General features: G+C 43.2%; 1 protein-coding gene across 3 annotated transcripts in view; it reads right to left on the bottom strand.

Annotated features, from left to right (window-relative positions):
• INPP5D (inositol polyphosphate-5-phosphatase D) overlaps positions 1-15,020 on the bottom strand; it is a 50,244-nt gene that overhangs the window by 25,510 nt on the left and 9,714 nt on the right. The gene's annotated exons all lie outside the window — the stretch shown is intronic.

Raw genomic sequence — 15,020 nt, 5'->3', positions numbered from 1 at the left:
AAGCCCAATGGAAGAGCTCTCTCACTGGGTTCAGGGTGATTGGGTTCACAGCAAAGGAAGATTTTAAAAACAAATAATTCTACTGGATTAATCTTTGTATTCTCTCCTTTACTTATCTCAAAGCCCCTAGACTGTGTAATATTTTGTGGTATCCAGGAAGATTTTTCTTGTGAAATTGCAAGGTAAACATGGCTAAATCCAGATATTAGCATCCCTTCCAGGATTCAAAGGCTCAGAACTGGGTTCAAAAGAAACAAGGGGCTGCTGGGATGGAGGTTTAGAGAGTGGCAAGGATTGCAAATACACATGGCATGACACTGTGTGTGCCAGCTGAATTCTGTGACCAAATCTGTCTCAAGCACAAACTGGCCATTAATCTCAGCAAATGGTTACCCACAGAGGCCAAACACAGGGATAAGGTTTTAGAGGTGTTTCAGAGCCAAAGCTTCAGTGTAATTATATCCACACATTGCCACAGGGACTCTGCCAGCAGGAACAGCTGCTATCCCTGCAGCTCTGCCCCCTTGCTTCAACCACAGACGCTACCAAAGACAGACATGGTCTCTCATGGCTCAGTACAGACCTTCTGACCAAGGGAAAGGACCCTGCATCACCTTCCAAACTGCACTGAAGTACTATGCAATCCCAAGGCTACAGCAACACACAGCCAAAGCTCTGATCCCTTTCCTTGGGGCATCCTCTTCCTGTCAGGGTGCTTCTCCTGGACAAAAGGTTTTCTCACAGAAACCAAACCAAGAAGGCCCTGTCTACATCTGCCATAAAAGATCAAGAAGTGGGGGCAGAACGTTAGAGAGCAGTTGTTTTCCATCCCTACAAGGCTGTTGTTCTTGACTTAAAATATCAACCCTAGGAACTGCTCACAACTGGGAAATCTGAAGGAAAAGCTGATCACCCCAATGGCAGGCTTGACTGGCACTGTTTTTCATGCATAAAACTAGATTTTGCATAGGAAACATGGTTAATTAGCAAGGAATTAAAGCTGTGATTTCAATTTCACATAATGTGTGACATTCTGCCTCTGACTAACAGGCAGGGTATTTAAATTTATTTTGGGATTGCAATCATTGCTGGTAAAAAGTAACACATACAAAGTTTCAATACATGTTTGAACAAGCTTATTTACTTGCCATTCGTCTTTGCTTGGTTTCTTATTCTCTGTGAACTTTTTTGTTTGAAAGGCGAATGTGGAAAATCCAAGAAATTAAACAGGCAAGATGTGAGCAAAAACCACAGCAGAACACAGGAAAATGTCTTCAGTGAGTCCTAGCACCAACAAGATTTCTTTTAAACTTTTCCTAAAGAATAAAATCTCAGGCCAGAAATCGGGACAGTGCTTTCAACAGTGAACTGCATTTGAAGTCATCAGTGCCCTCAAGCCTGCCATTAAAAATACCTTTCATTTTTAGCTACACCTGAATGTCTTTAAAGGCTCAGCAAGGCACATTTTCACAACAGACATGGGAGATGTTTCTGAGAGCTATGCCTGTAAAGCCTCCTTTTCTGTCTTCCACATAACCGCTTCTGCATTTAACAAGATTTATTATTCTCATACACTGGAAAATGTCATGTTCAGCATGAAGGAAATGCTTGGGCAAACACTAGATTATATTTTTTGAGGCCAGAGATGTTGAAACAAATCATTGGTTAAAACATCGCATGATTCTACCCAGTATAGGCCAAATCTTGCTCCTCTAGAGCAGCACAGACTCTCCACATTCAGAATGACTTCTCATTTACACCAATTAATGCAAATAGTGCCTGGGTCCTCCCAGACTCTACTGCTTCTTGGTGCCAAGTGTGAAGGTTGGGAATCAGGGAAAACCATTGAGAAAAAATAGCTCTAATCCATTCTATGAAAGGAACCTGAAGTCACAGTGCTGCTCTGGAACAGACCTGGAATAGTTCATCCAGTCTTCCATGCTACTCTCTTCATCTTCCAAGCAGTACCTTCTTCTCTGAAATCCCCATTTTTGTGATTATTCATTGTCCAGCACCACCCCCAGCAGCCTAGAGGGCACTGTTAGCAGCTCTGGTGACGGGGGTGGCAGCACACTCAGCCTCTGTGACCTGCCCACGGCAGTGTTACCCACACTTCACCCTCTGGATTACCCTGCCTGGGCTGCCTTCTGCCCACCTGCAGCGCCCACAGACAGGCTGGAGTTCATGAGGAACAAGGCTTGGGGTGGCTTGCTTTGCCCTAAGCTACTCCATAGGGCACCTGGGAAAAGGCATCAGCCCCATCAGGGCACACACACAGACCCTAAAACACAACAAGGACAAACAGAGTCAGGGTTTGCCATGTAGGAGAAAAACTCTGCTGTCGGTCTCTCTCACCTCTGGAATCACTGCAGCCTGCTCCACTCCTCTTTCCAAACTTCTCCTTCATTTTCCTTTGCTACTTCTCCACCTGCCTGCTTCCCCCAATCTCCCCTGACTGTGCCTGAAGGCCCCTGTCCTGTTACTGCACAGCATCCCTGCCACCCTCAGTGCCCAAACAGTGTCTTCTCAGCCTCGTTCTGCCCCTCAGCTCCAGCTCTCCCAGGGTGCCTGCAGGAAGACAGCTGTGAACAGCGCTTTTAAGGCCAAACAGAGTCTTGATAGAAGTGGTAGGAAAGGCTGAATTAGCACTTTTTGCTGCCAAGGATAGTTCAGTCCCTGAAACCGTTCTGGTCTCTGTAGTAAGCAGAAGGAGGAGCATTTTGCAACAGGCCTCCTTCCCCTAACTCACTGCACAGTCCAAAGCCTGTGTTCCAGCTCAAATTCCCCAGCATGGTCAGCCCTAGCTCTCGTGCAGCCTGGCTGGATGCACACATGAGCAGAGAGGCCCTGCTGTTACACATCCCTTCTGCTCTGTTAACTTGGCCCACTGCACCCAGCCACCTTTCTTGATGAAGCCCTCCTTCTCCACCCTCAAGGATAAGTGGAATTTGTGACCATGTCAAGAAGCTGGGCTTTGCCCAGATGCTCATTCTCAAAGAGAAGCAGCCTCCATTCCAGCAGTGCCAGCTCCTCTGACAGCCCACCTTCTCCAAGTCCAGTCAGGAGAAAAAAAGACCAACTCCCCATGGCACACAGTAAAATAAAGGACGGCATTTCATATTTTAAGACAGAATTCAATAAAGAATGGAACATGTGGCCCAAGCAACTGCACAGAGATAGGTGAGAGCTGAAATAAGAAAATGGGGAACCGGCAGAGTCAGGAGCTCCAACCAGCCATAGCCAAGTACAGAGGGAAGGATGGGCTGCCTCAAACCTGCTCAGCACACACTCATGGTGGGGGTGCTCAAGGGTCCTTCCCCACACCACAAAAAGGCAGTGGCACCACCTTGCTACACATCAGCTCAGCTATTATGAAAGTCTGAAAGCAAAATAATTTCATTATTCTAATTAATTTACTTTTGTATTATAATTGTTATTATTTGCAAGGACCTCAACAGAGAAAGTGTATGGGAAGGACTGCACCCCTCCAACACACAGCCCTGTCCAGCTGCCCCCTCTGCCTTTTGCCTGCACTATGAAACAAGCTCCTCCCAGTTCAAACACCCCCCAAACATCCCCACTCCTCACAAGAGAGCAGGGCACCCTGCTTTGTGCTGCCTCCCTCTGCACAGAGGCACAGCAAACACTACACTGTTTGAAATGGAAGAGTAAACAGTAAAAGCAAGATTTTGTTGCACTGGCTTCTCCCCTTGGGTAGGGGATGAGAACAAAGCCTACATGACAGACAACAGTCATGTTGTTTGGCACACAAGTGCAAGGTGCTCAGATACTGCCTGTGCTGCATGAGCCCCTCCAAATCCAAACGCTCATTATTTTGCCCTCAGCCACAGAGCAAGAGGACCATGACTGAGGCTGTGGTGTGACTCCAGCCAGCGCTGCCTGGGACTGCAGGGATGATGCCTGAGCAGCATCAGTTGAACCAGTTGAAAGTCTGGTTCAGTAATGTTGCTGTGAGTGCACAGGTTGCTGGATGACCCCCCTGAGGGCTGGCCTCTGCCAGGAAGTGAGGAAAGCAGCCGAAATCTAGGACATCTGCTAGGACATCTGCTTTCTTCCCACTTGAACTTGTGGCAAAGGTTTATAGGTGGGGAAGAAGAAGTGGTGGTGGATAACGAAGTACAGGTATTGAGTCAGGTTGTAGATGGTTGCGGAGCACGTGACCAAAAACTGGATTGATGGTAAACTATTAATAAACATCCTCCAAACAACTGCACTGGATGACAGGAGTGAGGCAAAATGCAGCCCAAACTTTACACAAGCTTGTTCTGGATTTTGATACAGGAAGCAGAGGCAGAACAGGGCACTGTGAACAAACCAAAGCAGGATGGGGCAGCACAGAGCAAGCTGGAGCCACCCCAGCAGAGCCAACAATGAAATCCATTTCCCGCCCCCCTGCTTGCATTTATTAAGTAACTGTTTCCTCAGGGTTATCACAGGATAGATCTTGTTTTAATTGCACAGTGAATTGTTTCAAGTCATTATAAATGGGGATGGCAAGTGTCATCTCCATGGCAACACACCACATCCCCAGAAATGTGCTCACAGGGCTCATGGGACACCAGAGAGGTGTGGAAGGCAGGCTCTCCTTCCATGAGGATTCTTCCATCATCCCTGCTGATACCTCATCTTTGTGCTGATGGCAGCCACAACATATGGAAAGAAAACACCTGGTGAATGTATGCAATTTAGCCCACAAAACAGCAGAGCTGTACATAGGAATCTGGAGAACAGTGAATCAGAGACTGAGCAGCAATTTTATAGTGGGAAGCTACATCCAAAGCAGAAGTCTCTCCACGATCTATTAATGAGAGTGTCATACAAGATGCAAGAAAAAATTCTTCTGCTGTACTCAGTTTCATAAATCTTTAGCTGGATTGCTGTGGCCAGCTTGGGGCACCAATTCCTATGGAACTTATAAGTACCATAAACTATGGTACTTATAAACTACCATAGAAAGTCCCACGGAAAATTTCCAAGAAAGACTGAAGAGTTGGAAAATGGGTTTCACACAGAAAGCTCAGAAGAAAGGGACTTGCATGATCTGGCAAAGGGACAGCCTGGAGATGTCACAGCAGCAGTCTTACAAGTTTTAAATTCTCTTCTAAAGAAGATGGCAACCAGAGGTGCTGCAAGGCCCCAAGGGACAGCAGTGCCATGCACCCAGGCACTCCTCACAGCCAACTAGCAAGTGTCTTATCCTGCCTCAGCCCAAAACCAGAGCAACACTGGGCTCAGACACCTGCAAGGCCTCCTGCCTCTCCAAACTCTGTGACTACAGAAAGCCCTCTGCAAATCTCCCAGCTTCCTTCCTCCACATCCAGAACCCTTGAAGAGCATGGCTAAGGCTGAACATGACCATGGTTTTCACCAGCAGCCCTGCCATTTCAACTGCATCCCATACCACAACTTTCAGACCTTCCACTTCTGATTCCAGCCCTTTCAGCTGTGAACCTTCATTCCCATGGGATGTCTTGGTGTCTCCTGTCCCCCAGAACCTGCCCCCAACTCCGCATGTCCTTCCAGTTTTCAATTTCCTCCAGTCCTCCGTATGCTCACAGTACAATGGCTGAGCACAACTAGCTACATCTTGCTCCTGTTTTCTTGCTGAACTGGCTTCTAGGCTGTTCATTTCATAAGGACAGGAACAACTAATGCCTTTAATCACTAGCCTTTGGTTAAATCTTGTGACCCTCTTTCCAAATTCAACCACCCAGAATTTTTCAACAGGTTTTTGTGAGGCTGTTGACCAGATAATCTGATCTTTCTTTGTATCTGGTGTATTCCAGTAATGCCATATGGCCAAGGAACTCCTTGCCAAAGACACTCCAAACACGAGTTTAGTGAAGAGCAGCTGTGAACATGACTTTAAGAGAAGTTGCATGTGGATTATAAATACATGAAGTAAAAAGATGAACAGCCTATGCTAAACTAGGAGAGGAACTGGTTAACTTGGGGTTCATTACAACAATTGTATAAATAGATGGCACAGGAAGTCTGGGGCCCTCAGAAGGAAGAGGAAGCATTTTCCTTTCCTGCACCAAGGCACAAGGAGGAACTAGGAAACTGATCATCTGGTTATATTGCTTGAGACCAAATTTTTCCAACTAGAGTACCTTAAAACAGGTATTTAAACACATACATCAGCATTTCAGTAACAGAAAATAAGTTTTCAAAGTTACAAAATTCTTGCAAATACCCACCAGCTTAAATGGGAGCAGTAAATCAGGTCAATTCTACTGCGGTAAGAAAGGCTGGCAGAAACTCTTCTCTTCTTTTAGATTTGAAAAAAATATTATATATTGAGGTTTGGAAAAAAAGTGGTCTTCAAAACTGTCTGTTAGCTAGGAAGTCTAGGTGGCATTTTTAAATTTATAGTTGGCTCTCATGTAGGCAAGCCTTTTGTATTTCACTAAAGAAGTGAACCTAAGAGCTAAGGGATTCCTGGTAAATTGTTTTTAAAGTGTTTTTTACCAAGTTGGTTGTGTTTCACTTTCATTTTGTTAGCAAACCTGCCTTATTTTTAAATCGTATCTTGTGCTAAGAAGTTTCAGGAGCATTTCACAAAAATGAGATTGTAGACAGGAATCACAGCTGGGAGAAACAGCTACTTTCCAAAATATAAACCACCCAGAAATGTACTCTAATCTGAATACAACACCTGGGGCTTGGAAGAAATGGTGCTGCCTAGGAGCACAGAGGGAGAGAAGCAAGTGTGTGCCTGAGGAAAAGAGGGCTCCTGTGACCTGGAGGGTCAAAAAAGAAATGAACTTTTATAGGAGGTGAGAACTCTTGGGTTGGCAAGGGAGTTCTGCTGCTGGATAAAGTTCAGCAAGAGGGCCTCTACCAGGGAACTAAGCATGAGAGAAGAGGTAAGGAGTGGAATCTAGGGAACATGGGCAGAGGATGCTGGTGGGTGGCCAGAGCAGCACTTCCACACTTGGAAAAATATCATAAAAATTTTGTGGAGAATAGCACAGTGTAAGTGCAGTTATAAGTCACACACCTTGAATAAGGTTGGAGGGAATGGAAGGCAAAGAGTTGCTGTCTCCTACAAGTTGAGAGATGATGGAGGCTTTTTGTCTCATTCCACATTTGGTTTGGTCCTGACATTCAAGTTTGTTAATACATGTCACTTGTGCTACAGTGACCTTTTAAGACTTTGGGTGAAAATCATGGAATTCACAGAGCTCTGGGAAAGAGGGATTCAGAATTTCTGAAAGAGATGATTCATGGAAGGAAACCAGGAATTACAATTTAATAACAACTAAGACTATATTAGTTCTAGCTTGTGATCCTGGCTGAAAATCAGACATAAAAAAAAATTGGTTAAAGAAGGAAAAAAAAAAGAAGATTACTGTATTGTCAATCCTATAAAATTAATAAAAATCCTATAAAAAATCCTCTGTTCCTCCAGTGCAACTGAAGGATACCAGTACATACAAGCTCCATTTCTTTAAGCATGATACTGACTTAAGATACTCTGTGTATTAATTATTCACACTAAATCACAATTCCATTCTTATAAAAATTAGAAAAAATGGGAATGCTGAAGGTTTCCAATTTTGGGGAAGGCCATCTCACTTTTTTCCTACGTGCAGTGTCATGGAAAGGACTTGAGAAGCACAATGCATTCTTCATTTCAAATGCTTAACATGCTCTGTGTGGAATGTGAGCCCAGTTGCAGTTAATCCTAAAAAAGATCCTGACTCTCATATCTGCCACTCTGGCTGTGCAAGAGTTCTCCTCTCTGTGATCCCATCCAGGCTTCATTCTGGCAGCCCAAAGACTAGTCATGTTCACAGGTAGGGAGTGCTCCCATGGCAGAATTGGGACATTTGCAAATTAGGAGAGTTTGATGGAGGAAAGGAATATTGAAAGGAGCTCTCAGTAGAGTATAATTGGCTGCCAGATTCTTATCTCAAGTTCATTTCTAAAATTCTACATCCTAAAGAAAAACGTATTAGAAGCTCTGGAAGGTAAAGGATTTGTGGAAGTCTTTTGAACTGGCATTCTCCACACATGTTAAAGACATAAATCATAAAACAAATGTACTCAGATCCTACTTAAAGACCCCATTCCACTCTGCTCCAGCACTTCATAATTCACATAAAAATACATTAATTGCCAAATATCCAGCTAATATAGTTAGATAGAAGCCAGGAAGAACACCAAACAATTCTAGAAAGCAGCAAGCCTATGTACTTGGGATAGTTCTTCACATTCTTCACACTAAATAAATCATTCAAACTCTGGCTTTCAAAAAAGATTTTGCCAATACAGTACACAATGATTCAGCTTGTAGCACCAGGAGAACCTTGCTGAGCAAACAACCCTTTCAGCATTTCTCTGTGTTATAATAAATAAGATTTACATCAACAAAAAGCAAACAACAGTACAGTTCCATGATGGAACATGAAGGACTGGTATTAAATTTAGCTACAGGGTGCAAGTCAGATGAGTTGATGATGAATGAGCAAGGACTGCAGATCCATGAGGATCTGATGCATTTTTTTTAGCACTTCTGTAGTGTGTAGGTGGAATTTAAATAAAAGTTTTGGAGTATGCTACTTCTAAGAACTTTTGTGATTTTATCACAAGCCTTGTACTTTTTGGTTTTCCACCGAAGAGTTTAAACACTTGAAGTTAAATGAAAACTTCCATTTTAATTTCTTCATAAAGTATCTAGCTCTAGGGCTTACCAAGATAAGCCTGAAAACATAGGTCCCCAAGAGTTATCAAGGCACCCAAGACAGCAAATGTAGAACAGTCAGTTTTTCTGAAGGCACTTAGTGGAGGTCATCGTTGTGATTCTGTCAGTGCTCTCAGCTGACACTACCTGGACTGGAGAACTATTGCAGGTTACTTGTTTCTTGTGGAAGTTCCCAAGCTCCCTTCAGCTTTTCCCTCTGTAGAAGGCAATAAATATGTATCCAGGCAACTGTGTGTGGTGTTTGGAGTCCTAGGAAAAAGAACTTTTCCCTGAAACAGGTGAAGACATGCCCCCAGTGGCTGTGTATGCACAGCTGGGCAGGATCCCTCAGCACACAGCAGTCTAAAATTGAGCTCCTGGGGATCTCCAACCTGTGCAGCAGATAGTGGAGGATCTATAATCAGCTCTCTGCTTTCCCTGTTGTCCTCTTGGCTGAATGAATCCCAGTTTCAAATGTCACCAAGCACTAAATATGCATAAATTACATAAACTATCCAGTAGGAAAGGAAAAATGTAAGATTAAAAATGTAATTCTTATTGAAGATATACTGCTGAAGCAAAGCAATGCAGGCAGAAGACACATGAGAAGCAGCTGCATGCACCACATTGTACTGCATAATTTTATGGGATTGCATAATTCAAACCCCTAAGCAATGCACAGTAAGGGCAGAAGCCTTAGTTACAATTTCCTGTCTTCAGTCTGCAGAATTTCTCAGGCTTTAGCTACAGCAACTGATTACTATGTTTGAGACACTAAGGATGACCACTTGTCCTTACTTTCAAGGGGCTGTCCCTTATTTCATTCAGTTACTGCAAACTCTTAATCAGTTGGAAGCCCTGAGCCATAGCTGCTGACTGAACAGATACAGAACCCAGCCTGCAGGAGCACCATAATTTAGCAAAACTAACCACAAAACTAAAACCAGACAGAAAACACCCTCCAAACTCTCTCCTTTTATGTTCTCCCCTAAGCTGCACTTCTGGAACAAAAATAGTGGATGTTACACATTTTTTCTTACACTTTGGCCCCTAAAATTGGACTCAGGATTTCTGGGTTTGCATGCACAGGAATGTACAATGACAACAGTCTACTCAGGGCCTCTGTGAGCAACCAGTGCCTGCCTGTGGCTCCTGCCATGTCTGATCACAAGGAACACTTGGTACTAAGGCTGTTAAACAGCACAGGTCACTACAACTCCACCAAGTTTTGGAGAATAAGGCTTCATGCAGAGTTGCTTGGAAATTTTAACTCAGGCTTACCAGTCTGCTAACAGAGAGCAACGCCAGCCCACAGGGAGCTTCACCATCCTTTGTCCAGGGGGTTTGCTGAACCCAGTTGTGCTGCATCTTGAAAATTTTAAATACAGTATTTTAAATATTTTAAAATACTGCAGAGGGACAACTTCAGAACCCTGGGATGGAACAGACCTCAACCAGTTTAGACTTTCAGAGGAGAAGCAAGACTGAAAACTCTGACAGAAGTACAAACGGAAGACCTAAGTCAGACAGCTGGGCAAAGGTCTGGGAACAACCAAAAGCTGCATTGTGACTTCATTCTTTCAGAGGGACTGAAACAACTGAGTTTGAGCTATCTTTGCTAAAGTCTGTTTCATTTCCCTAAACTATTTTGTCATTTGGAATCAAGCCTTGCATGCATTTATGCAGCAATCTGAAAACTCAAGGATACTAAATTTAATTTAAAAGCTGTAATAACTTCAACCACCAAAAGGTAAATTTGAAGAGTATTGGTGAAGCAGATCCTGTTTACCTAAAACAAGTGCAACCAGGACAATACTTTCAGTTGATATTCAAAGGTGATTGTATCTTTATATTTGACATTTATGTCAGCAATATGCTGCAGCCCATGTAGGTTGTACTGGCCCCATTCCCCATGAGTGCAGTGCAGACTGACTGAATGAGATCTAACTGGAGCCTGTGTGGCCCTTGTGATGTGCTGGATGAGTTCCATGTCTGCATGGAGAGGGAGGCAGCCTGTAATGGTCCATCCCATCAGCAAATCAAGGTAGATCTCTGAAGAAGAAAGGGCATCTCCTTGTCAGTATGGAGTGTGGAAACAATCTTGTAGTGACAGTGATACTTGTCATAAGACTCACTGTAAACAAATCTAGTATCAATGTTTTCCAAGACTCATCCCTATCTTAAATGATCAAGACAAAAAGCCTTATACAGCACCAACAATATAATAACAATAATTTCTCTGTCTTTGAGAAAACAACTCAAGACTTGCCTGTAAACAAGCAGTTTCCTCTGTGGCCCATCATCCCTCAAAGCACAGAAGCAACAGAACAAACCATTTCATTACCACACAGCAGAGAGGGAAATAATCTGTTGTCTTCCTGAATACCTGAAATTGAGTGATGAAGCTTCTTCTGAAGTCTTTGGAAATAAAAAATATTTCTAGTTGCTTCCCAACTAGAGCAGCCTATCCGTTGAGGACTGCACCCATGGACAAGTGACCCACGCCATAACAGTTTTGGAAAGACTGTTTGTCGGTGGGAGGGACTCACGTTGCAACAGTTTTGGCAGGACTGCTGCTCGTGAGATTGGAGCCACGCTGGAGAAGTTCATAAAGAACTGTCTGCCGTGGGAGGGGCCCGAGGGCATAACAGAGGGAAAACTCGTCTCCCTGAGCGAACAGAAAAAGGTCTTGGGTGACAAACTGACCAAAACCCCCACGCCCTGTCTCCCTGCACTGTCGGTGGGAAAAGGGAGGGGCTGAGGGGGGAAAAAAGGTGTTTTGTAGGCTTATTTTACTACTCATTATCCTCCTCTGACTCTGTTAATAATAAATATATCTTACACCTTTAAATTTGAACTTGTTTTGCCTTTAGAGTGTTTTCTCCCAGTCCTTATCTCAACTCATGAGCCCTTTGTTAATTTTTTTTCCCTCTCATCTGCCCAACCATAGCAGGAGAGGGTGAGCAAACGGCTTTAGTGGGTGCTTGGCATTTGGCCAGTGTCAAAAAATAAATATATAAAGGATAAGACAATCAAATGGATTGAACGATATGTGACTGTGATATGTGACAACATTAAAGCTAATATCTATCAAATTACTGCAAAATGAGAGTATTTTCTTGTTGATAATGTTGGTTGCATAAATTTTCAGTTGTTTTTTCTCATCTGCTACAAAAGTTCCAAAATTTCAGGAAAATTTTCCTTTTGCTAGTCTATGAGACATTGAGGTGGGTGTATCCCAGGGGCTCATCTCAGGGTTATACATGTTTGTAGCTCGATTATTTGCACACCCAAGCTCTTGTAATGGGGAGGGGGGGTGGGGAAGATCCAGCAGGGTAGGAAAGAGCTGCTGGGTGTGTGATTTTGGGCAGTTAAAGCCTTTCCAAAGGATAACACGTGAAACAATTACTCTTCTAAAACAGTAATTGTTTAACTGCTTACTGTATAACAGCCCTAATCCTTACCTTTTGAGTCTGGAAGGATTTTGCAGCTCCTGGAAGCTGCTTTGTACCTTCAGCAAGGACTGGCTATTTGCAATTTTCATTTGTTTGAGTGTGATGAAGGCTATACAACATAACACAATTATTAGAGGGCAAACAGCAAAAGAAATTGATGATATTCATTTGCATTTCACTCATTAGAGGGAGATTTTGTCTGACAGCACATCCAGATAAAAGGAAAAGGGATTTCACTTCATAGTATACATTAGCTTCTAAATACCTGGTTACATTTTCTGAATGTTGAAAAACAAAATAATATCACTTTAGGTTGATTTAAACCATATTCTCTGAATTATTTTTTTTTAATATTTCAGGAAACTGGAAACATTCTGGAAGGGTTCAAACTAGACAAAAGCTGGATATGGTTTGTTTGTATGAAGAATTCTGTATACTGAGAGATTCAGAGGCAGGAATGTGCATGTTTCAGGAAATACCTACGTCTCTTATGAAATGCTGCTTCTTTCAGCTTTCAAAACCTGTGTACTCCATTAAGTTCATTCCTACCTCAGATGCAAGAATGGTAAAAACATATTTCTTGTATAAAGAGATTTGGATACTTTGCAGAAACATGAAACACATGGATTTTGCTAAGCCCTGATTGTAAAATATTTTCAGTCCTACATGTAAAGTGCTTTGCAAACTGATTAAAATCAACATTACACTATGCTGAAAAATATTCAAATTTTAGCATGTACATTTTTTAGTAATAAAATGAAGCTTAATATAATTAAATTATGGTTTTGGACATACTAGGTATGTGCTACCCTAACCATGCTTCAATACATTGCTTGTAAGTATTGTCTGGTTGTTCACCTGTCACTTCTTTCTATCCAAGAAAAGTGATCACCCTGATTAATCTCTCAGACCTGCAGTTCCAACAGTCCCACAAGCACAGTGAGTTTTCCACAGTAACAGATAACTCAGGTGAATTCTGTTCCATTCTCATCATTATCTTTTCTTAAGACAGCCTCTGTGCAATCTGCACGTGGCATTTTAGGCAGACCTGTGCCTGCCCTGTCTTCACTGCAGCCCATGCGGTTGCACAGGTACAAACACCTCCCAGAACTGTAACAGAAGCTGTAAGAAGTGGTGGATGGCTGAGCCTCACCTGAAGCATTTTACTTTGCTTTATCACCCAGCTCCAGAGCAATTTCCCAGTAGAAAGGTTTTAATCAGATACAGATGAATTATCAAAGTCCAGAGCAAATCACAAATTCCTGTTACAGAAAACCTTTTGGTAGCCACATGAGCCAGAGCAGCACAGCACACTGAGGTTACAGTGCAGCAACAAAGAGAACAATGAAAATTTTCCATCTCTCTGCAAAGGGCTGACAATGGACTTGTACTGCAAATGACACAGGCAGACAGTGTCTCTGACGTTGGTGACAGCAGCAGCGACACCAGGAATGCAGGAACTGAACTAAACTCACAGCTCTTATCAGATGCTGCTAGCAGGACAGCAGCCAGCGCTCCAGAGCGGGTTTGCACACCGGATGGGGCCTCTGCCCCAGCCCCGCCCTGCAGGACTCATGAACAGAAAGCAGAGCTAATCCTGCTCAGGAGCAGGCACAGTCCTGCTGACAGGGGCCTGACAGGCACCTCTCTCGTTGTGCTTCTTGCCCATCCCAGGAGAGAGAATCTTATTTGTTCTGGCATGTTTAGTCAATCCATATACAGTGTACAAATCAAGATAATTCCCAAAATATGTGTTTCTAGAAGTGCACTGGGGAGGGGGGTTTCAGCAGAAAGCCCTATACAGTGTTTAGGGCTTCTCCTACCTCCTGGGAGGTGCAGAGCACACTGGGGATCTGCTCTTAGTGTCAGTTGGCACCGTGAGTCACAGCTGCTGGCCTGCTTTCGAACTGCTCACATAGCACTATTTGTTTCCTGTTACACAAAGCCCCGTGTCAGACTAGAAGAAAACTACCAGAAAAAGAAAAAATAAATAGCCATATGATCACTCACTGTAAAACAGTGCTGCCAGCGTATCTATAATTTTCACTGAAGTTAGGAAAATACAAGTAAAATGGGGCAGGCCCTCCCTTTACAACAGGTAACAAGTATAAATGTAAGTAATTTTTTTTAAATAGTGAATTTCAGCACAAATGCAAGAAATGCTCATGCACACAGGAATGATGATCTGGTGCTATGACTGCAAAATGAATATTTCCCATGTTTCCCCATGGAGCAGGAAGATGCCTACACACTGCTGCCTTCTGTCAAAGAGCTGGGCAGCTCGGACAGCCCAGGGAGAGGAAGAGGAAAGAAAATCAGGCTGTAACTTTAAAAATATTAATGGTTTCCTTACTGTAATATAGTCTCTTGTACAGCATGAGAAGAAGGCTGCTCTTCCTGATCTCTTCTCACAACAAGATAATCCACAAAATTCTGGAGTTGGTGATACAGTTTTGCTCCAAGCAAAGAAAATGTTATTAAAAAATGAAGGGCCTTGGAGCATGTGCTATGCAAGGCATAGTCTTTGTTCAACACCCTTTCCCCCTATTAATGTAAAAAAAGATAATGTATTAGGTTAGGATTTTTCAATTTTTTTTCCTCTTTCGGGGAATTTTCTCCCATTTGTTGCCTAAGAGATAATAGATGATACTTAAGAGAGACAAAGACATAGCCATGGAGGAAGGGAAAGGGTGCAGCTTGCTGCAGTCTGTTAATTCAGGGGCTTTCTCTTTGGAAGTGAAGAAATGCCACAAGATTTTGGCTGGGGGATGAGGGGCTGATCTCAGCATCTCACTCGCTGTTGGGACTGGAGGGGAGATGTTGCTTCTACTGCAGGGAGAATTCGCTGCCACTGC

This window comes from Haemorhous mexicanus, chromosome 10, assembly GCF_027477595.1.
Source record: "Haemorhous mexicanus isolate bHaeMex1 chromosome 10, bHaeMex1.pri, whole genome shotgun sequence".
Taxonomy (NCBI): Eukaryota; Metazoa; Chordata; class Aves; order Passeriformes; family Fringillidae; genus Haemorhous; species Haemorhous mexicanus.
This window is presented reverse-complemented; position numbering and strand designations above follow the sequence as displayed.